Source organism: Vanacampus margaritifer, unplaced genomic scaffold (assembly GCF_051991255.1).
Source record: "Vanacampus margaritifer isolate UIUO_Vmar unplaced genomic scaffold, RoL_Vmar_1.0 HiC_scaffold_85, whole genome shotgun sequence".
NCBI classification, from domain to species: Eukaryota; Metazoa; Chordata; class Actinopteri; order Syngnathiformes; family Syngnathidae; genus Vanacampus; species Vanacampus margaritifer.
In genome coordinates this window covers 19,773-38,137 of record NW_027520795.1, presented here as the reverse complement: position 1 = coordinate 38,137, position 18,365 = coordinate 19,773, and the positions used below count along the sequence as shown (strand labels likewise).

The window sequence follows — 18,365 nt, the reverse complement described above, 5'->3', positions numbered from 1 at the left end:
GCTGAACTACCTCTATTCATCAATTTGGACGAGAACCCTTCAAATTATTATAATTATTCCTAACTACAGCTGAAGTACTTTTTAAATTACGGTCAGGGTGTTTCTGTGCGGAGCGAACTCATGTGCATCCTATCCTGATTTTTCTCATGTATTATTATTCACATATTGATCAGGGGAGAGCGCGAACGCAGTCCCCCACTATCAGAAATTATGCAGTCGAGATTCCCACATTTGGGGAATTCGCAGGGGTCAGCACAGCCGGAGTGCAATGGCTGAGCCTCACCCTGGGTGAACCACCTTCTTGATCATGGTATCTCCCCTGCCAGGTAAGTATGAGTTGGATGCGGCGCGAGCACGAGAGTCATTCACGCGCACACTATGTGAAGCGATGGTTTCATATCACGTGAACATATCCAAGTAATGCTTTTTTGACGTAACAAAAAGAACCAACACATTCGGTTAGGAGTGTGTTGGATGTGCATCTAAAATGCTACTGCCACCTACAGGACCTCCTTTCACATGACATGTATACTGTCACGATCACAAAACTTTTAATAACATGACAGCAAAAGTTGCACACAAATGAATATCTTACTAAGATTAAACACTTTATTAGTTTAACCTTCTCCAACAAGGCTGGTGCAGCACCCACTGCACCGTAATGTCCATCTAAAATGCTCCTGTCACCTCATAATGTAAACATCGCGTTTCTATTATGCATACGCGAATCAAAATGGCTTACTGATACTTAATAAGTACCGAATTATCCCAAAATTCTAGCGGTTTTTATTTGACAATTTCAGGGATTGCACCGTTCCTGGAGATACTGTAATACCAGGTCGATGCGTGGAGTGGACGGAGCAAGCCCCTATTCCATCTCCCAGTTCCAAAAATCAATTTAATATATGGTCCCCGGGTAGGGGACGTATCAGATATCAAACTGATAAGAACAGATACTACACTTGATCTTAGCCAAAAGGCCGAGAAGCGATACCCACAAAGGGTCAGAGGCAAGAACTCAATTCCAGAGACTACAACTTTAAGTTGCGGTTACACACATCACCCGACACGCCAAACAACGCATCGAACGTGTTGAACATTAATGTGAATGTTTTCAGATGTTCGTGTGTTTGTGCATGTTTTGTGTCACGTGCTTCACGTCGACCCAATAGAATTCGGCATTAAACCATGGATGAATAAATAAACTGAACTCCTTCTGCCGTATGAGAATAGATTTTTAACTGACGAAAATAATTAGTCATTTGCAATAACACTCGGTTGGTATAATGCTGTGGCTGAAACAGAGTAGCCGTTTAATCAACATTTTGACAAAAAGACACTTATTGGCTACTATTGACTACTTCCTGTTTCCTGCTTGTTGGCAAAATGACAGTAGCACTCGATCGCCGTTAACGTAGTGGAGCTGAACTACCTCTATTCATCAATTTGGACGAGAACCCTTCAAATTATTATAATTATTCCTAACTACAGCTGAAGTACTTTTTAAATTACGGTCAGGGTGTTTCTGTGCGGAGCGAACTCATGTGCATCCTATCCTGATTTTTCTCATGTATTATTATTCACATATTGATCAGGGGAGAGCGCGAACGCAGTCCCCCACTATCAGAAATTATGCAGTCGAGATTCCCACATTTGGGGAATTCGCAGGGGTCAGCACAGCCGGAGTGCAATGGCTGAGCCTCACCCTGGGTGAACCACCTTCTTGATCATGGTATCTCCCCTGCCAGGTAAGTATGAGTTGGATGCGGCGCGAGCACGAGAGTCATTCACGCGCACACTATGTGAAGCGATGGTTTCATATCACGTGAACATATCCAAGTAATGCTTTTTTGACGTAACAAAAAGAACCAACACATTCGGTTAGGAGTGTGTTGGATGTGCATCTAAAATGCTACTGCCACCTACAGGACCTCCTTTCACATGACATGTATACTGTCACGATCACAAAACTTTTAATAACATGACAGCAAAAGTTGCACACAAATGAATATCTTACTAAGATTAAACACTTTATTAGTTTAACCTTCTCCAACAAGGCTGGTGCAGCACCCACTGCACCGTAATGTCCATCTAAAATGCTCCTGTCACCTCATAATGTAAACATCGCGTTTCTATTATTATGCATACGCGAATAAAAATGGCTTACTGATACTTAATAAGTACCGAATTATCCCAAAATTATAGCGGTTTTTATTTGACAATTTCAGGGGGTGCACCGTTCCTGGAGATACTGCAATACCAGGTCGATGCGTGGAGTGGATGGAGCAAGCCCCTATTCCATCTCCCAGTTCCAAAAATCAATTTAATATATGGTCCCCGGGTCGGGGACGTATCAGATATTAAACTGATAAGAACAGATACTACACTTGATCTTAGCCAAAAGGCCGAGAAGCGATACCCACAAAGGGTCAGAGGCAAGAACTCAATTCCAGAGACTACAACTTTAAGTTGCGGTTACACACATCACCCGACACGCCAAACAACGCATCGAACGTGTTGAACATTAATGTGAATGTTTTCAGATGTTCGTGTGTTTGTGCATGTTTTGTGTCACGTGCTTCACGTCGACCCAATAGAATTCGGCATTAAACCATGGATGAATAAATAAACTGAACTCCTTCTGCCGTATGAGAATAGATTTTTAACTGACGAAAATAATTAGTCATTTGCAATAACACTCGGTTGGTATAATGCTGTGGCTGAAACAGAGTAGCCGTTTAATCAACATTTTGACAAAAAGACACTTATTGGCTACTATTGACTACTTCCTGTTTCCTGCTTGTTGGCAAAATGACAGTAGCACTCGATCGCCGTTAACGTAGTGGAGCTGAACTACCTCTATTCATCAATTTGGACGAGAACCCTTCAAATTATTATAATTATTCCTAACTACAGCTGAAGTACTTTTTAAATTACGGTCAGGGTGTTTCTGTGCGGAGCGAACTCATGTGCATCCTATCCTGATTTTTCTCATGTATTATTATTCACATATTGATCAGGGGAGAGCGCGAACGCAGTCCCCCACTATCAGAAATTATGCAGTCGAGATTCCCACATTCGGGGAATTCGCAGGGGTCAGCACAGCCGGAGTGCAATGGCTGAGCCTCACCCTGGGTGAACCACCTTCTTGATCATGGTATCTCCCCTGCCAGGTAAGTATGAGTTGGATGCGGCGCGAGCACGAGAGTCATTCACGCGCACACTATGTGAAGCGATGGTTTCATATCACGTGAACATATCCAAGTAATGCTTTTTTGACGTCACAAGCAGACCAACACATTCGGTTAGGAGTGTGTTGGATGTGCATCTAAAATGCTACTGCCACCTACAGGACCTCCATTCACATGACATGTATACTGTCACGATCACAAAACTTTTAATAACATGACAGCAAAAGTTGCACACAAATGAATATCTTGCTAAGATTAAACACTTTATTAGTTTAACCTTCTCCAACAAGGCTGGTGCAGCACCCACTGCACCGTAATGTCCATCTAAAATGCTCCTGTCACCTCATAATGTAAACATCGCGTTTCTATTATGCATACGCGAATCAAAATGGCTTACTGATACTTAATAAGTACCGAATTATCCCAAAATTCTAGCGGTTTTTATTTGACAATTTCAGGGATTGCACCGTTCCTGGAGATACTGCAATACCAGGTCGATGCGTGGAGTGGACGGAGCAAGCCCCTATTCCATCTCCCAGTTCCAAAAATCAATTTAATATATGGTCCCCGGGTAGGGGACATATCAGATACTACAACTTGATCTTAGCCAAAAGGCCGAGAAGCGATACCCACAAAGGGTCAGAGGCAAGAACTCAATTCCAGAGACTACAACTTTAAATTGCGGTTACACACATCACCCGACACGCCAAACAACGCATCGAACGTGTTGAACATTAATGTGAATGTTTTCAGATGTTCGTGTGTTTGTGCATGTTTTGTGTCACGTGCTTCACGTCGACCCAATAGAATTCGGCATTAAACCATGGATGAATAAATAAACTGAACTCCTTCTGCCGTATGAGAATAGATTTTTAACTGACGAAAATAATTAGTCATTTGCAATAACACTCGGTTGGTATAATGCTGTGGCTGAAACAGAGTAGCCGTTTAATCAACATTTTGACAAAAAGACACTTATTGGCTACTATTGACTACTTCCTGTTTCCTGCTTGTTGGCAAAATGACAGTAGCACTCGATCGCCGTTAACGTAGTGGAGCTGAACTACCTCTATTCATCAATTTGGACGAGAACCCTTCAAATTATTATAATTATTCCTAACTACAGCTGAAGTACTTTTTAAATTACGGTCAGGGTGTTTCTGTGCGGAGCGAACTCATGTGCATCCTATCCTGATTTTTCTCATTTATTATTATTCACATATTGATCAGGGGAGAGCGCGAACGCAGTCCCCCACTATCAGAAATTATGCAGTCGAGATTCCCACATTTGGGGAATTCGCAGGGGTCAGCACAGCCGGAGTGCAATGGCTGAGCCTCACCCTGGGTGAACAACCTTCTTGATCATGGTATCTCCCCTGCCAGGTAAGTATGAGTTGGATGCGGCGCGAGCACGAGAGTCATTCACGCGCACACTATGTGAAGCGATGGTTTCATATCACGTGAACATATCCAAGTAATGCTTTTTTGACGTCACAAGCAGACCAACACATTCGGTTAGGAGTGTGTTGGATGTGCATCTAAAATGCTACTGCCACCTACAGGACCTCCATTCACATGACATGTATACTGTCACGATCACAAAACTTTTAATAACATGACAGCAAAAGTTGCACACAAATGAATATCTTACTAAGATTAAACACTTTATTAGTTTAACCTTCTCCAACAAGGCTGGTGCAGCACCCACTGCACCGTAATGTCCATCTAAAACGCTCCTGTCACCTCATAACGTAAACATCACGTTTCTATTATGCATACGCGAATCAAAACGGCTTACTGATACTTAATAAGTACCGAATTATCCCAAAATTCTAGTGGTTTTTATTTGACAATTTCAAGGATTGCACCGTTCCTGGAGATACTGCAATACCAGGTCGATGCGTGGAGTGGACGGAGCAAGCCCCTATTCCATCTCCCAGTTACAAAAATCAATTTAATAAATGGTCCCCGGGTAGGGGACGTATCAGATATTAAACTGATAAGAACAGATACTACACTTGATCTTAGCCAAAAGGCCGAGAAGCGATACCCACAAAGGGTCAGAGGCAAGAACTCAATTCCAGAGACTACAACTTTAAGTTGCGGTTACACACATCACCCGACACGCCAAACAACGCATCGAACGTGTTGAACATTAATGTGAATGTTTTCAGATGTTCGTGTGTTTGTGCATGTTTTGTGTCACGTGCTTCACGTCGACCCAATAGAATTCGGCATTAAACCATGGATGAATAAATAAACTGAACTCCTTCTGCCGTATGAGAATAGATTTTTAACTGACGAAAATAATTAGTCATTTGCAATAACACTCGGTTGGTATAATGCTGTGGCTGAAACAGAGTAGCCGTTTAATCAACATTTTGACAAAAAGACACTTATTGGCTACTATTGACTACTTCCTGTTTCCTGCTTGTTGGCAAAATGACAGTAGCACTCGATCGCCGTTAACGTAGTGGAGCTGAACTACCTCTATTCATCAATTTGGACGAGAACCCTTCAAATTATTATAATTATTCCTAACTACAGCTGAAGTACTTTTTAAATTACGGTCAGGGTGTTTCTGTGCGGAGCGAACTCATGTGCATCCTATCCTGATTTTTCTCATGTATTATTATTCACATATTGATCAGGGGAGAGCGCGAACGCAGTCCCCCACTATCAGAAATTATGCAGTCGAGATTCCCACATTTGGGGAATTCGCAGGGGTCAGCACAGCCGGAGTGCAATGGCTGAGCCTCACCCTGGGTGAACCACCTTCTTGATCATGGTATCTCCCCTGCCAGGTAAGTATGAGTTGGATGCGGCGCGAGCACGAGAGTCATTCACGCGCACACTATGTGAAGCGATGGTTTCATATCACGTGAACATATCCAAGTAATGCTTTTTTGACGTCACAAGCAGACCAACACATTCGGTTAGGAGTGTGTTGGATGTGCATCTAAAATGCTACTGCCACCTACAGGACCTCCATTCACATGACATGTATACTGTCACGATCACAAAACTTTTAATAACATGACAGCAAAAGTTGCACACAAATGAATATCTTACTAAGATTAAACACTTTATTAGTTTAACCTTCTCCAACAAGGCTGGTGCAGCACCCACTGCACCGTAATGTCCATCTAAAATGCTCCTGTCACCTCATAATGTAAACATCGCGTTTCTATTATGCATACGCGAATCAAAATGGCTTACTGATACTTAATAAGTACCGAATTATCCCAAAATTCTAGCGGTTTTTATTTGACAATTTCAGGGATTGCACCGTTCCTGGAGATACTGCAATACCAGGTCGATGCGTGGAGTGGACGGAGCAAGCCCCTATTCCATCTCCCAGTTCCAAAAATCAATTTAATATATGGTCCCCGGGTAGGGGACGTATCAGATATTAAACTGATAAGAACAGATACTACACTTGATCTTAGCCAAAAGGCCGAGAAGCGATACCCACAAAGGGTCAGAGGCAAGAACTCAATTCCAGAGACTACAACTTTAAGTTGCGGTTACACACATCACCCGACACGCCAAACAACGCATCGAACGTGTTGAACATTAATGTGAATGTTTTCAGATGTTCGTGTGTTTGTGCATGTTTTGTGTCACGTGCTTCACGTCGACCCAATAGAATTCGGCATTAAACCATGGATGAATAAATAAACTGAACTCCTTCTGCCGTATGAGAATAGATTTTTAACTGACGAAAATAATTAGTCATTTGCAATAACACTCGGTTGGTATAATGCTGTGGCTGAAACAGAGTAGCCGTTTAATCAACATTTTGACAAAAAGACACTTATTGGCTACTATTGACTACTTCCTGTTTCCTGCTTGTTGGCAAAATGACAGTAGCACTCGATCGCCGTTAACGTAGTGGAGCTGAACTACCTCTATTCATCAATTTGGACGAGAACCCTTCAAATTATTATAATTATTCCTAACTACAGCTGAAGTACTTTTTAAATTACGGTCAGGGTGTTTCTGTGCGGAGCTAACTCATGTGCATCCTATCCTGATTTTTCTCATGTATTATTATTCACATATTGATCAGGGGAGAGCGCGAACGCAGTCCCCCACTATCAGAAATTATGCAGTCGAGATTCCCACATTTGGGGAATTCGCAGGGGTCAGCACAGCCGGAGTGCAATGGCTGAGCCTCACCCTGGGTGAACCACCTTCTTGATCATGGTATCTCCCCTGCCAGGTAAGTATGAGTTGGATGCGGCGCGAGCACGAGAGTCATTCACGCGCACACTATGTGAAGCGATGGTTTCATATCACGTGAACATATCCAAGTAATGCTTTTTTGACGTCACAAGCAGACCAACACATTCGGTTAGGAGTGTGTTGGATGTGCATCTAAAATGCTACTGCCACCTACAGGACCTCCATTCACATGACATGTATACTGTCACGATCACAAAACTTTTAATAACATGACAGCAAAAGTTGCACACAAATGAATATCTTGCTAAGATTAAACACTTTATTAGTTTAACCTTCTCCAACAAGGCTGGTGCAGCACCCACTGCACCGTAATGTCCATCTAAAATGCTCCTGTCACCTCATAATGTAAACATCGCGTTTCTATTATGCATACGCGAATCAAAATGGCTTACTGATACTTAATAAGTACCGAATTATCCCAAAATTCTAGCGGTTTTTATTTGACAATTTCAGGGATTGCACCGTTCCTGGAGATACTGCAATACCAGATTGATGCGTGGAGTGGACGGAGCAAGCCCCTATTCCATCTCCCAGTTCCAAAAATCAATTTAATATATGGTCCCCGGGTAGGGGACGTATCAGATATTAAACTGATAAGAACAGATTTTCTTTTCATGTTTTTATTGTCACTTTTAAATCAATCACAAGTCACATTTCTCCAATATGGAGCATTCATTTTGTCCTTAACATGACATGTAAAAATAAAAACAATTTAAAAATTTAAAAACCACATTCATATCTATTGTGCAGGAGCGTAGCACTGCATTACTAAGTGGGTCTTCATCCCACCCTCTCAAACAGCGCTTGTCCAGGACCTGCCGAGTCACTCTTTGTGCTCCTTCCTTCCTGCCTCTCCCGGAGAGCCAGGCCGTCGCTGCCGAGACCTTCATCGTGTAGCTCCGGTTCCCTCCTCCGGGCGGGCACAGGCGACGCTTCTTGGTGGGTGTGTCCTTGGCCTGCCGCGTGCAGCTTCGATGGTCCCTGCAGCCATTAAGAGCACAGCCACGGGGGGGGGGGGGGTCTGCCTGTGCCTGTGCCTCCTTACCAGCAAGTTTTTGGAGGTCCACATGGCGTCTTTGATGGCGGCAAGGGTGAGCCAGTCTTCTGCAAACTCCTCCCGGGAACGCTCGACTTGGCTCACCCCATAGAGCACGTATTGTTCATTTAGGACCTCCTTTGCTGGCAAGTCCGGGAATTTTCTCAGGTGGCCGGCTGTCGCCCACAGGTCTACGGCAGCACTGCACTCCCAGAGGAGGTGCCTCACCGACTCCTGGGCGCCACAACCAGGTCGGGGGCAGGTTGAGTGCGCTGACATTCCTCGGGAGTGCATAACGGCCCTGACTGGGAGAATCTCGTGAGCCACCATCCACGACAGGTCCCGGAGTCTGTTTGGGAGGGCAGGATGGTTGACGTTGCGCCAAACTGTTGTGAGCTTGCCGAATGCAAGCCCGCGCACTTGACTCACTGTTTGCCGCTCCTTCATCATTTCCCACCACTGTGCCCGTGATTTGTAAAGGTCTTGAAGGGTCTGCCAGTCCTTGTACCGCTCCCTGTACTGAGGGACCAAGGCCTCGTCCTCAAGCAGGGAGCAGTTCAATTTCCACAGACCTCTTCCAATAGTCACTCCAGAAGAAAGTGAAAGGGTGCAAGACAGCATTAGGTGATCTGAGAAAAAGACAGGAGTTAATCTAGCATCAGTCTGTGTCCAACCCCGTGTAAATATGTAATCTATGCGAGAGGCTCTGGTGCCGTCACCACTAAACCAGGTGAAGCCCTCCTCTCTTGGATGCATGGTTTTAAAGCAGTCATCTAATTTGAATACGCGGCACATGTCTTGCAATAAAACCGATGTTTTGTCAATTTTAAAATCCTCCCCGGCTCCCTTCCTGTCCTTCCTATTTAAAATACAATTAAAATCGCCTCCCATAATTAGTGGGTTATGACCGAGCATGTGGGACTGCAAATTCTCTAAAATATCATACCTGTCATGCTTTTCATTAGAACCATAAATATTTAAAATGCTAAAATCCTGTTCTGTAAAAGTTAAGTGTGCTAAAAGTGCTCGTCCGTCTCTCACCACTGTGCTCCCCTTAAAAACAATCTGAGGATTATTTATTAAAATAGCCACTCCATCATTTCTATTTTCGTTTGAACCACTCCATAATGATGGGTGTGGCCACATTTCCTCCCACTGTTTATAATTTCTTAAAAAGGGTATGCCACATTCTTGGATTAAAAACAGATCAGATTTAAAAGTTTTTAAAAATGTTAAAACGCTCTGAGCTCTAATCTTTGACTTCACGCTTCTAACGTTAATAGTTGAGAAGGTGAGGGTCATAGGTATGATTAAAAATTTAAAAAACACAGATAGGGTTACAAAATTTTAAGAGAACATTATTTTTTTTTAAAACAAGGCAGTAGCTAAGGTATTTCTCGAGAGCTTATTTCTTCCTTTACCTCAGCAAAAGGGGCAGAGCTAAAACACTGGTCATCTCTCAGAGGCACTCGAGGTGGTGATCGCTCACGCAACCTTAAATTCATAGTGTTTTTGCTTTTTGGCGTTGATTGCAGTACTATGTTTAAAAAGGAGAGTTCATTTGGTGAGCTCGAGGGGAAGACCCTGAACTCCCCCACCTCGCTATCTGAGCTCCCGGGCCTTCCCCTCTTCTCTGCAGACAGGGGAGACTCAGAGGACCGTTGAGAGGCAAGCCTTTTGTTATTTTGAGCACAAGTGATCTGGGTGTCTTCGCTGTCAGTCTCATTTGGACTGACTTCACTTGACTCACTTGCTGGTATTTCTTGCAGCATTTCACTTTCCTCTGAGCTCCCGATTGGTGGGGCCGGCCTGCTCCCCTCCCCTTGCCCCTCCTCACCTGTCCCCTCTCCACCAATGACAGGATTTGGAGGGAAATTTGAATTTCCTTCAGGACATTCAATTTGTTTGTCACCTTCCTTTTCATTTCCTTGTGCCATTTCTTTTCCAGCCTTCAGTTTGTTGGCAAATGATTTTGGACAATTTCTGTAGAGGTGGTTAGTTTCCCCACAGAGATTGCACTTTCTGCCATTGGTACATTCTTCAAAAGTAAGCCCAATTACTCGACATTTTCTACAAATGGTTTTCTCACACGCTTCCGCCAGGTGTCCATGCTCACCACACTTGCGGCAGAGCTTGGGCTGACCCTGGTAATGTATGTAGCCCCGGTTTTCACCCAAGACTATCATTGATGGGAGATGTTTCAGGCCCTGGAAGCCCTGGGGGTCCTGCCATTGTTGAATGGGTACCCGCCAGGCACAGTTCCAGATGCCGTCCTCATCCCTCACCTTCACAGCCTGGCCTTTGAAGGTATTAGTTGATTACTATATTAAGTGTAATCTTTGCGTGTTCAAAAATAATTGAAAAATGAGATCTGATGAAGAAGCTTCTTTTGCAAAAGATTTATTTTAGGAGCTCCTAAAAGACACAAGACATGCTTACATTCAAAGGTGATGTTAAGCCTCGAGTGTGTCCATATGAAAAACACACAGTCGCTTTATAGAGGAAAAAAGCATACTCCTCCTCTGAGGCTGGACAAAGGGTTAGCAATTATAATAAACAGACAAGTGATTCATTGACATGTTTACTCCAGTTTCGTCCAGAGCCGGAAATATATGACTAGACAGGTACGACCCTGCGACCTAGACTCCCTAAGACCCACAGTGTTATCAACTTGAGAACATGCATGCCTCCCATGTGCATTCCTGTCTCACCAGCTGGAAGGGAGTGAAAAGTGTTATTCCTTACACTACAGTTATATGTCCAATATATTTCACACAAACATTATCAGTTAAATGGCATCTATATACTATAAGTAAATTCATAAACAGTAAAAATATGCATAGAAAATGTTAAATGTCTTCAGTCCCTCAATGAACAAACTATATTTGTTCAAAATAAGACATTAAATCCCTTAGAAATAGTCTAGAGAAAAATTCCAGCCGGATCTTCATCTGAAGTCGCCACCGCGGTCATAGCTTTAGAAGTTACAGATTCAACCATCATATAAGACGACTTGTTTTGTACATCTTGCTTTTCAATGGCTGTGGCAATAAGCCGCGTGCACAACGATCTTAAACAAGGAATACAGCAACAACCGCAAGTTGTCAAAAAAGCTGAAACCAAATTTTTATATCTTCCAAAAGCATCCATCCAGTTATCCAAATTGACGTATCGATACCGGACTGCTCTTTCATTTTTTTTTTAAGTGTTCGGAGTCCCTCAATGGCATTGGTTAAACTTCCATCCGGTGCAGTGTTATTAGGAATAAAAGTACAACATTGTTCTGCGAACATTGAACAAACACCACCCCTTTCTGCAAGTAACATATCAAGGGCTATACGATTCTGAAAAGCCATTAAAGATGTAGCTGACAACTGGCCGTGTACTGCTTCGAAACCTGATTGAGTCCAATTTCCTAGTCTTTGAACATTGTAATGTACATAATTAATCCTATCTACATTTTTGTTAATGGTACACCACCAGCAAATCAAAGATTCAAAACCTGAAGCCACCTGGTCCGCAATCTTATACTCATCTGGGACCCCGCGTGGCACTCCAATCGCATCTATGTATGTGGGAACATTTTGATCCTGCCAAGTGGATCTTTTGGCCCTCTGAAAAGAATGAGAAAAATTTGGTTGCCAAGTATTAACAATTTGCAGAAGGTTATCAACCGATGTAGGGAAAATATCTACTGGCAGAAGGAGGGTGATGAGAGCACAATATCCCTTCATATTCAGAGGTAACTTATCAAATATTCGGCTGTCCCCACACCACCACCAAATGTCAGCTCTGGACTGAGGCTGGAATTTACGACCCACATCTGTTGCTGAAATGCAGTGAGTGGTGTGGTTCAGTCTTCCCAATTGTTTCCCAGTACCTGACATTTTAATACATGAAAAACCACCATCCGCCACTTTATTTGAAAAAATAGGTTTAGTATCTTGCCAATCAACCAGTGGATAAACTTTATCCCATTTAGAGCATTTATCATTGGGGACAGTTTTATTCATTAGTTCCATTACACATTTATCCTCTATTTTAACAGGAATCACCCTCAATAAAGGTCTTGGGCCCACACATACGACGCAATCTTCTCCAGAAGCCTGTGCTGCTGCATTTGCTAACAGCAGCCAATTATTACTGCCACCAGACAGGCCCGTTGTTACCCGAAACCATTCACTTACTTCATCAATTTGGACACTAAAAGCTTCTACCCCAGACTCCATTGTATATTTAGTCATTTTAGGTTGTTCTGTCTTACTCATAGTTTTATCAATGCAAATTTAAATTGGAAAATAGGGATCAGTTCCAGAGAACCATGCCCACAGCATTAGGCCATAACAAAAAGTGTTATTTATGGTTACATTAGGTGGCCGGATATTACCTTCAGGAAAAACAAAAGTTAATTCAAAATGATGTCCCATTCTCCTCAATGTTACTCTCTTGGCAAAATAAACTGCCTCCCTACTGGAACCTGGCGGCCAGTATTGGCCATTTTGGGTGGTAAGGAATGTACTCCAGTCCAGTCGTAAAACACTACCTGTCAAATACCACCAGTACTTGAGCCAAAGGCCCCCCTTCGTCGGCCCCCCACTACTAAATCCCTTCAAAGATTTAATGGGGAGTTTGACAGATGTGTTTGTGTTAGGAGCAACGGTCAGGACAATTGAGTTATTATACGCCCAGTTCATTATCCACGGAATTTGGGTGGAAATAACATTTCTTTTATCACGGTGTGTTGTATTCAAACTCACGTCAAGGGGTTTCATGAAGAACCAAAATGGCACAACAATTAACAAGAGAAAAACCGTTACAATGCAGCAATTAGTAGCAGAGTTCTTCATCGAAGCCATCTTGAGAAGAAGTTCTTTTGTCGAAGGAGAAGGATGTTCGTCAGTCGTTGGTTGATGATATCGTTTTTTTTATTTTATTTTTTTTTATTAGAGGCGTTGTCAGCCTTTTTCCGAACCCTGGCTCACTGCCAGAGATCGCAGGAAAGGTCACGGGACTTCATTCCCAGTGTGACTCTATCCTTGTGAATTGATGAAAAGGGGCATGTGACTCAAATCACCATTGAGTGATTTCTCCTTCAAACAGCAGATTGACACTTGTCAGGGTGTTTCTGTGCGGAGCGAACTCATGTGCATCCTATCCTGATTTTTCTCATGTATTATTATTCACATATTGATCAGGGGAGAGCGCGAACGCAGTCCCCCACTATCAGAAATTATGCAGTCGAGATTCCCACATTTGGGGAATTCGCAGGGGTCAGCACAGCCGGAGTGCAATGGCTGAGCCTCACCCTGGGTGAACCACCTTCTTGATCATGGTATCTCCCCTGCCAGGTAAGTATGAGTTGGATGCGGCGCGAGCACGAGAGTCATTCACGCGCACACTATGTGAAGCGATGGTTTCATATCACGTGAACATATCCAAGTAATGCTTTTTTGACGTCACAAGCAGACCAACACATTCGGTTAGGAGTGTGTTGGATGTGCATCTAAAATGCTACTGCCACCTACAGGACCTCCATTCACATGACATGTATACTGTCACGATCACAAAACTTTTAATAACATGACAGCAAAAGTTGCACACAAATGAATATCTTACTAAGATTAAACACTTTATTAGTTTAACCTTCTCCAACAAGGCTGGTGCAGCACCCACTGCACCGTAATGTCCATCTAAAATGCTCCTGTCACCTCATAATGTAAACATCGCGTTTCTATTATGCATACGCGAATCAAAATGGCTTACTGATACTTAATAAGTACCGAATTATCCCAAAATTCTAGCGGTTTTTATTTGACAATTTCAGGGATTGCACCGTTCCTGGAGATACTGCAATACCAGGTCGATGCGTGGAGTGGACGGAGCAAGCCCCTATTCCATCTCCCAGTTCCAAAAATCAATTTAATATATGGTCCCCGGGTAGGGGACGTATCAGATATTAAACTGATAAGAACAGATACTACACTTGATCTTAGCCAAAAGGCCGAGAAGCGATACCCACAAAGGGTCAGAGGCAAGAACTCAATTCCAGAGACTACAACTTTAAGTTGCGGTTACACACATCACCCGACACGCCAAACAACGCATCGAACGTGTTGAACATTAATGTGAATGTTTTCAGATGTTCGTGTGTTTGTGCATGTTTTGTGTCACGTGCTTCACGTCGACCCAATAGAATTCGGCATTAAACCATGGATGAATAAATAAACTGAACTCCTTCTGCCGTATGAGAATAGATTTTTAACTGACGAAAATAATTAGTCATTTGCAATAACACTCGGTTGGTATAATGCTGTGGCTGAAACAGAGTAGCCGTTTAATCAACATTTTGACAAAAAGACACTTATTGGCTACTATTGACTACTTCCTGTTTCCTGCTTGTTGGCAAAATGACAGTAGCACTCGATCGCCGTTAACGTAGTGGAGCTGAACTACCTCTATTCATCAATTTGGACGAGAACCCTTCAAATTATTATAATTATTCCTAACTACAGCTGAAGTACTTTTTAAATTACGGTCAGGGTGTTTCTGTGCGGAGCGAACTCATGTGCATCCTATCCTGATTTTTCTCATGTATTATTATTCACATATTGATCAGGGGAGAGCGCGAACGCAGTCCCCCACTATCAGAAATTATGCAGTCGAGATTCCCACATTTGGGGAATTCGCAGGGGTCAGCACAGCCGGAGTGCAATGGCTGAGCCTCACCCTGGGTGAACCACCTTCTTGATCATGGTATCTCCCCTGCCAGGTAAGTATGAGTTGGATGCGGCGCGAGCACGAGAGTCATTCACGCGCACACTATGTGAAGCGATGGTTTCATATCACGTGAACATATCCAAGTAATGCTTTTTTGACGTAACAAAAAGAACCAACACATTCGGTTAGGAGTGTGTTGGATGTGCATCTAAAATGCTACTGCCACCTACAGGACCTCCTTTCACATGACATGTATACTGTCACGATCACAAAACTTTTAATAACATGACAGCAAAAGTTGCACACAAATGAATATCTTACTAAGATTAAACACTTTATTAGTTTAACCTTCTCCAACAAGGCTGGTGCAGCACCCACTGCACCGTAATGTCCATCTAAAATGCTCCTGTCACCTCATAATGTAAACATCGCGTTTCTATTATGCATACGCGAATCAAAATGGCTTACTGATACTTAATAAGTACCGAATTATCCCAAAATTCTAGCGGTTTTTATTTGACAATTTCAGGGATTGCACCGTTCCTGGAGATACTGTAATACCAGGTCGATGCGTGGAGTGGACGGAGCAAGCCCCTATTCCATCTCCCAGTTCCAAAAATCAATTTAATATATGGTCCCCGGGTAGGGGACGTATCAGATATCAAACTGATAAGAACAGATACTACACTTGATCTTAGCCAAAAGGCCGAGAAGCGATACCCACAAAGGGTCAGAGGCAAGAACTCAATTCCAGAGACTACAACTTTAAGTTGCGGTTACACACATCACCCGACACGCCAAACAACGCATCGAACGTGTTGAACATTAATGTGAATGTTTTCAGATGTTCGTGTGTTTGTGCATGTTTTGTGTCACGTGCTTCACGTCGACCCAATAGAATTCGGCATTAAACCATGGATGAATAAATAAACTGAACTCCTTCTGCCGTATGAGAATAGATTTTTAACTGACGAAAATAATTAGTCATTTGCAATAACACTCGGTTGGTATAATGCTGTGGCTGAAACAGAGTAGCCGTTTAATCAACATTTTGACAAAAAGACACTTATTGGCTACTATTGACTACTTCCTGTTTCCTGCTTGTTGGCAAAATGACAGTAGCACTCGATCGCCGTTAACGTAGTGGAGCTGAACTACCTCTATTCATCAATTTGGACGAGAACCCTTCAAATTATTATAATTATTCCTAACTACAGCTGAAGTACTTTTTAAATTACGGTCAGGGTGTTTCTGTGCGGAGCGAACTCATGTGCATCCTATCCTGATTTTTCTCATGTATTATTATTCACATATTGATCAGGGGAGAGCGCGAACGCAGTCCCCCACTATCAGAAATTATGCAGTCGAGATTCCCACATTTGGGGAATTCGCAGGGGTCAGCACAGCCGGAGTGCAATGGCTGAGCCTCACCCTGGGTGAACCACCTTCTTGATCATGGTATCTCCCCTGCCAGGTAAGTATGAGTTGGATGCGGCGCGAGCACGAGAGTCATTCACGCGCACACTATGTGAAGCGATGGTTTCATATCACGTGAACATATCCAAGTAATGCTTTTTTGACGTAACAAAAAGAACCAACACATTCGGTTAGGAGTGTGTTGGATGTGCATCTAAAATGCTACTGCCACCTACAGGACCTCCTTTCACATGACATGTATACTGTCACGATCACAAAACTTTTAATAACATGACAGCAAAAGTTGCACACAAATGAATATCTTACTAAGATTAAACACTTTATTAGTTTAACCTTCTCCAACAAGGCTGGTGCAGCACCCACTGCACCGTAATGTCCATCTAAAATGCTCCTGTCACCTCATAATGTAAACATCGCGTTTCTATTATTATGCATACGCGAATAAAAATGGCTTACTGATACTTAATAAGTACCGAATTATCCCAAAATTATAGCGGTTTTTATTTGACAATTTCAGGGGGTGCACCGTTCCTGGAGATACTGCAATACCAGGTCGATGCGTGGAGTGGATGGAGCAAGCCCCTATTCCATCTCCCAGTTCCAAAAATCAATTTAATATATGGTCCCCGGGTCGGGGACGTATCAGATATTAAACTGATAAGAACAGATACTACACTTGATCTTAGCCAAAAGGCCGAGAAGCGATACCCACAAAGGGTCAGAGGCAAGAACTCAATTCCAGAGACTACAACTTTAAGTTGCGGTTACACACATCACCCGACACGCCAAACAACGCATCGAACGTGTTGAACATTAATGTGAATGTTTTCAGATGTTCGTGTGTTTGTGCATGTTTTGTGTCACGTGCTTCACGTCGACCCAATAGAATTCGGCATTAAACCATGGATGAATAAATAAACTGAACTCCTTCTGCCGTATGAGAATAGATTTTTAACTGACGAAAATAATTAGTCATTTGCAATAACACTCGGTTGGTATAATGCTGTGGCTGAAACAGAGTAGCCGTTTAATCAACATTTTGACAAAAAGACACTTATTGGCTACTATTGACTACTTCCTGTTTCCTGCTTGTTGGCAAAATGACAGTAGCACTCGATCGCCGTTAACGTAGTGGAGCTGAACTACCTCTATTCATCAATTTGGACGAGAACCCTTCAAATTATTATAATTATTCCTAACTACAGCTGAAGTACTTTTTAAATTACGGTCAGGGTGTTTCTGTGCGGAGCGAACTCATGTGCATCCTATCCTGATTTTTCTCATGTATTATTATTCACATATTGATCAGGGGAGAGCGCGAACGCAGTCCCCCACTATCAGAAATTATGCAGTCGAGATTCCCACATTCGGGGAATTCGCAGGGGTCAGCACAGCCGGAGTGCAATGGCTGAGCCTCACCCTGGGTGAACCACCTTCTTGATCATGGTATCTCCCCTGCCAGGTAAGTATGAGTTGGATGCGGCGCGAGCACGAGAGTCATTCACGCGCACACTATGTGAAGCGATGGTTTCATATCACGTGAACATATCCAAGTAATGCTTTTTTGACGTCACAAGCAGACCAACACATTCGGTTAGGAGTGTGTTGGATGTGCATCTAAAATGCTACTGCCACCTACAGGACCTCCATTCACATGACATGTATACTGTCACGATCACAAAACTTTTAATAACATGACAGCAAAAGTTGCACACAAATGAATATCTTGCTAAGAT

The 18,365-nt window shown here is 42.9% G+C and overlaps 18 non-coding genes and 1 pseudogene across 18 annotated transcripts; all 19 read right to left on the bottom strand.

Moving 5' to 3' along the window:
* Positions 1-170: 170 nt before the first annotated feature.
* LOC144040994 (U1 spliceosomal RNA) lies at positions 171-334 on the bottom strand. The gene has a single exon (XR_013289948.1). It is a non-coding gene; the product is annotated as a U1 spliceosomal RNA (small nuclear RNA).
* Positions 335-801: 467 nt separating this feature from the next.
* On the bottom strand, positions 802-992 carry LOC144041018 (U2 spliceosomal RNA). The gene has a single exon (XR_013289971.1). It is a non-coding gene; the product is annotated as a U2 spliceosomal RNA (small nuclear RNA).
* Positions 993-1,592: 600 nt separating this feature from the next.
* Positions 1,593-1,756, bottom strand: LOC144040993 (U1 spliceosomal RNA). The gene has a single exon (XR_013289947.1). It is a non-coding gene; the product is annotated as a U1 spliceosomal RNA (small nuclear RNA).
* Positions 1,757-2,226: 470 nt separating this feature from the next.
* On the bottom strand, positions 2,227-2,417 carry LOC144041007 (U2 spliceosomal RNA). Its single transcript, XR_013289961.1, has one exon. It is a non-coding gene; the product is annotated as a U2 spliceosomal RNA (small nuclear RNA).
* Positions 2,418-3,017: 600 nt separating this feature from the next.
* Positions 3,018-3,181, bottom strand: LOC144040999 (U1 spliceosomal RNA). Its single transcript, XR_013289953.1, has one exon. It is a non-coding gene; the product is annotated as a U1 spliceosomal RNA (small nuclear RNA).
* Positions 3,182-3,647: 466 nt separating this feature from the next.
* On the bottom strand, positions 3,648-3,818 carry LOC144041020 (U2 spliceosomal RNA; annotated as a pseudogene).
* A 600-nt stretch (positions 3,819-4,418) lies between these two features.
* On the bottom strand, positions 4,419-4,582 carry LOC144041005 (U1 spliceosomal RNA). Its single transcript, XR_013289959.1, has one exon. It is a non-coding gene; the product is annotated as a U1 spliceosomal RNA (small nuclear RNA).
* Positions 4,583-5,048: 466 nt separating this feature from the next.
* LOC144041015 (U2 spliceosomal RNA) lies at positions 5,049-5,239 on the bottom strand. Its single transcript, XR_013289969.1, has one exon. It is a non-coding gene; the product is annotated as a U2 spliceosomal RNA (small nuclear RNA).
* A 600-nt stretch (positions 5,240-5,839) lies between these two features.
* Positions 5,840-6,003, bottom strand: LOC144040992 (U1 spliceosomal RNA). The gene has a single exon (XR_013289946.1). It is a non-coding gene; the product is annotated as a U1 spliceosomal RNA (small nuclear RNA).
* Positions 6,004-6,469: 466 nt separating this feature from the next.
* Positions 6,470-6,660, bottom strand: LOC144041010 (U2 spliceosomal RNA). Its single transcript, XR_013289964.1, has one exon. It is a non-coding gene; the product is annotated as a U2 spliceosomal RNA (small nuclear RNA).
* A 600-nt stretch (positions 6,661-7,260) lies between these two features.
* LOC144041027 (U1 spliceosomal RNA) lies at positions 7,261-7,424 on the bottom strand. The gene has a single exon (XR_013289978.1). It is a non-coding gene; the product is annotated as a U1 spliceosomal RNA (small nuclear RNA).
* Positions 7,425-7,890: 466 nt separating this feature from the next.
* On the bottom strand, positions 7,891-8,081 carry LOC144041024 (U2 spliceosomal RNA). Its single transcript, XR_013289975.1, has one exon. It is a non-coding gene; the product is annotated as a U2 spliceosomal RNA (small nuclear RNA).
* Positions 8,082-13,667: 5,586 nt separating this feature from the next.
* On the bottom strand, positions 13,668-13,831 carry LOC144041025 (U1 spliceosomal RNA). Its single transcript, XR_013289976.1, has one exon. It is a non-coding gene; the product is annotated as a U1 spliceosomal RNA (small nuclear RNA).
* Positions 13,832-14,297: 466 nt separating this feature from the next.
* LOC144041009 (U2 spliceosomal RNA) lies at positions 14,298-14,488 on the bottom strand. Its single transcript, XR_013289963.1, has one exon. It is a non-coding gene; the product is annotated as a U2 spliceosomal RNA (small nuclear RNA).
* Positions 14,489-15,088: 600 nt separating this feature from the next.
* LOC144041013 (U1 spliceosomal RNA) lies at positions 15,089-15,252 on the bottom strand. Its single transcript, XR_013289967.1, has one exon. It is a non-coding gene; the product is annotated as a U1 spliceosomal RNA (small nuclear RNA).
* Positions 15,253-15,719: 467 nt separating this feature from the next.
* Positions 15,720-15,910, bottom strand: LOC144041016 (U2 spliceosomal RNA). Its single transcript, XR_013289970.1, has one exon. It is a non-coding gene; the product is annotated as a U2 spliceosomal RNA (small nuclear RNA).
* Positions 15,911-16,510: 600 nt separating this feature from the next.
* LOC144041002 (U1 spliceosomal RNA) lies at positions 16,511-16,674 on the bottom strand. The gene has a single exon (XR_013289956.1). It is a non-coding gene; the product is annotated as a U1 spliceosomal RNA (small nuclear RNA).
* Positions 16,675-17,144: 470 nt separating this feature from the next.
* LOC144041006 (U2 spliceosomal RNA) lies at positions 17,145-17,335 on the bottom strand. Its single transcript, XR_013289960.1, has one exon. It is a non-coding gene; the product is annotated as a U2 spliceosomal RNA (small nuclear RNA).
* Positions 17,336-17,935: 600 nt separating this feature from the next.
* LOC144040998 (U1 spliceosomal RNA) lies at positions 17,936-18,099 on the bottom strand. The gene has a single exon (XR_013289952.1). It is a non-coding gene; the product is annotated as a U1 spliceosomal RNA (small nuclear RNA).
* Positions 18,100-18,365: the final 266 nt, after the last annotated feature.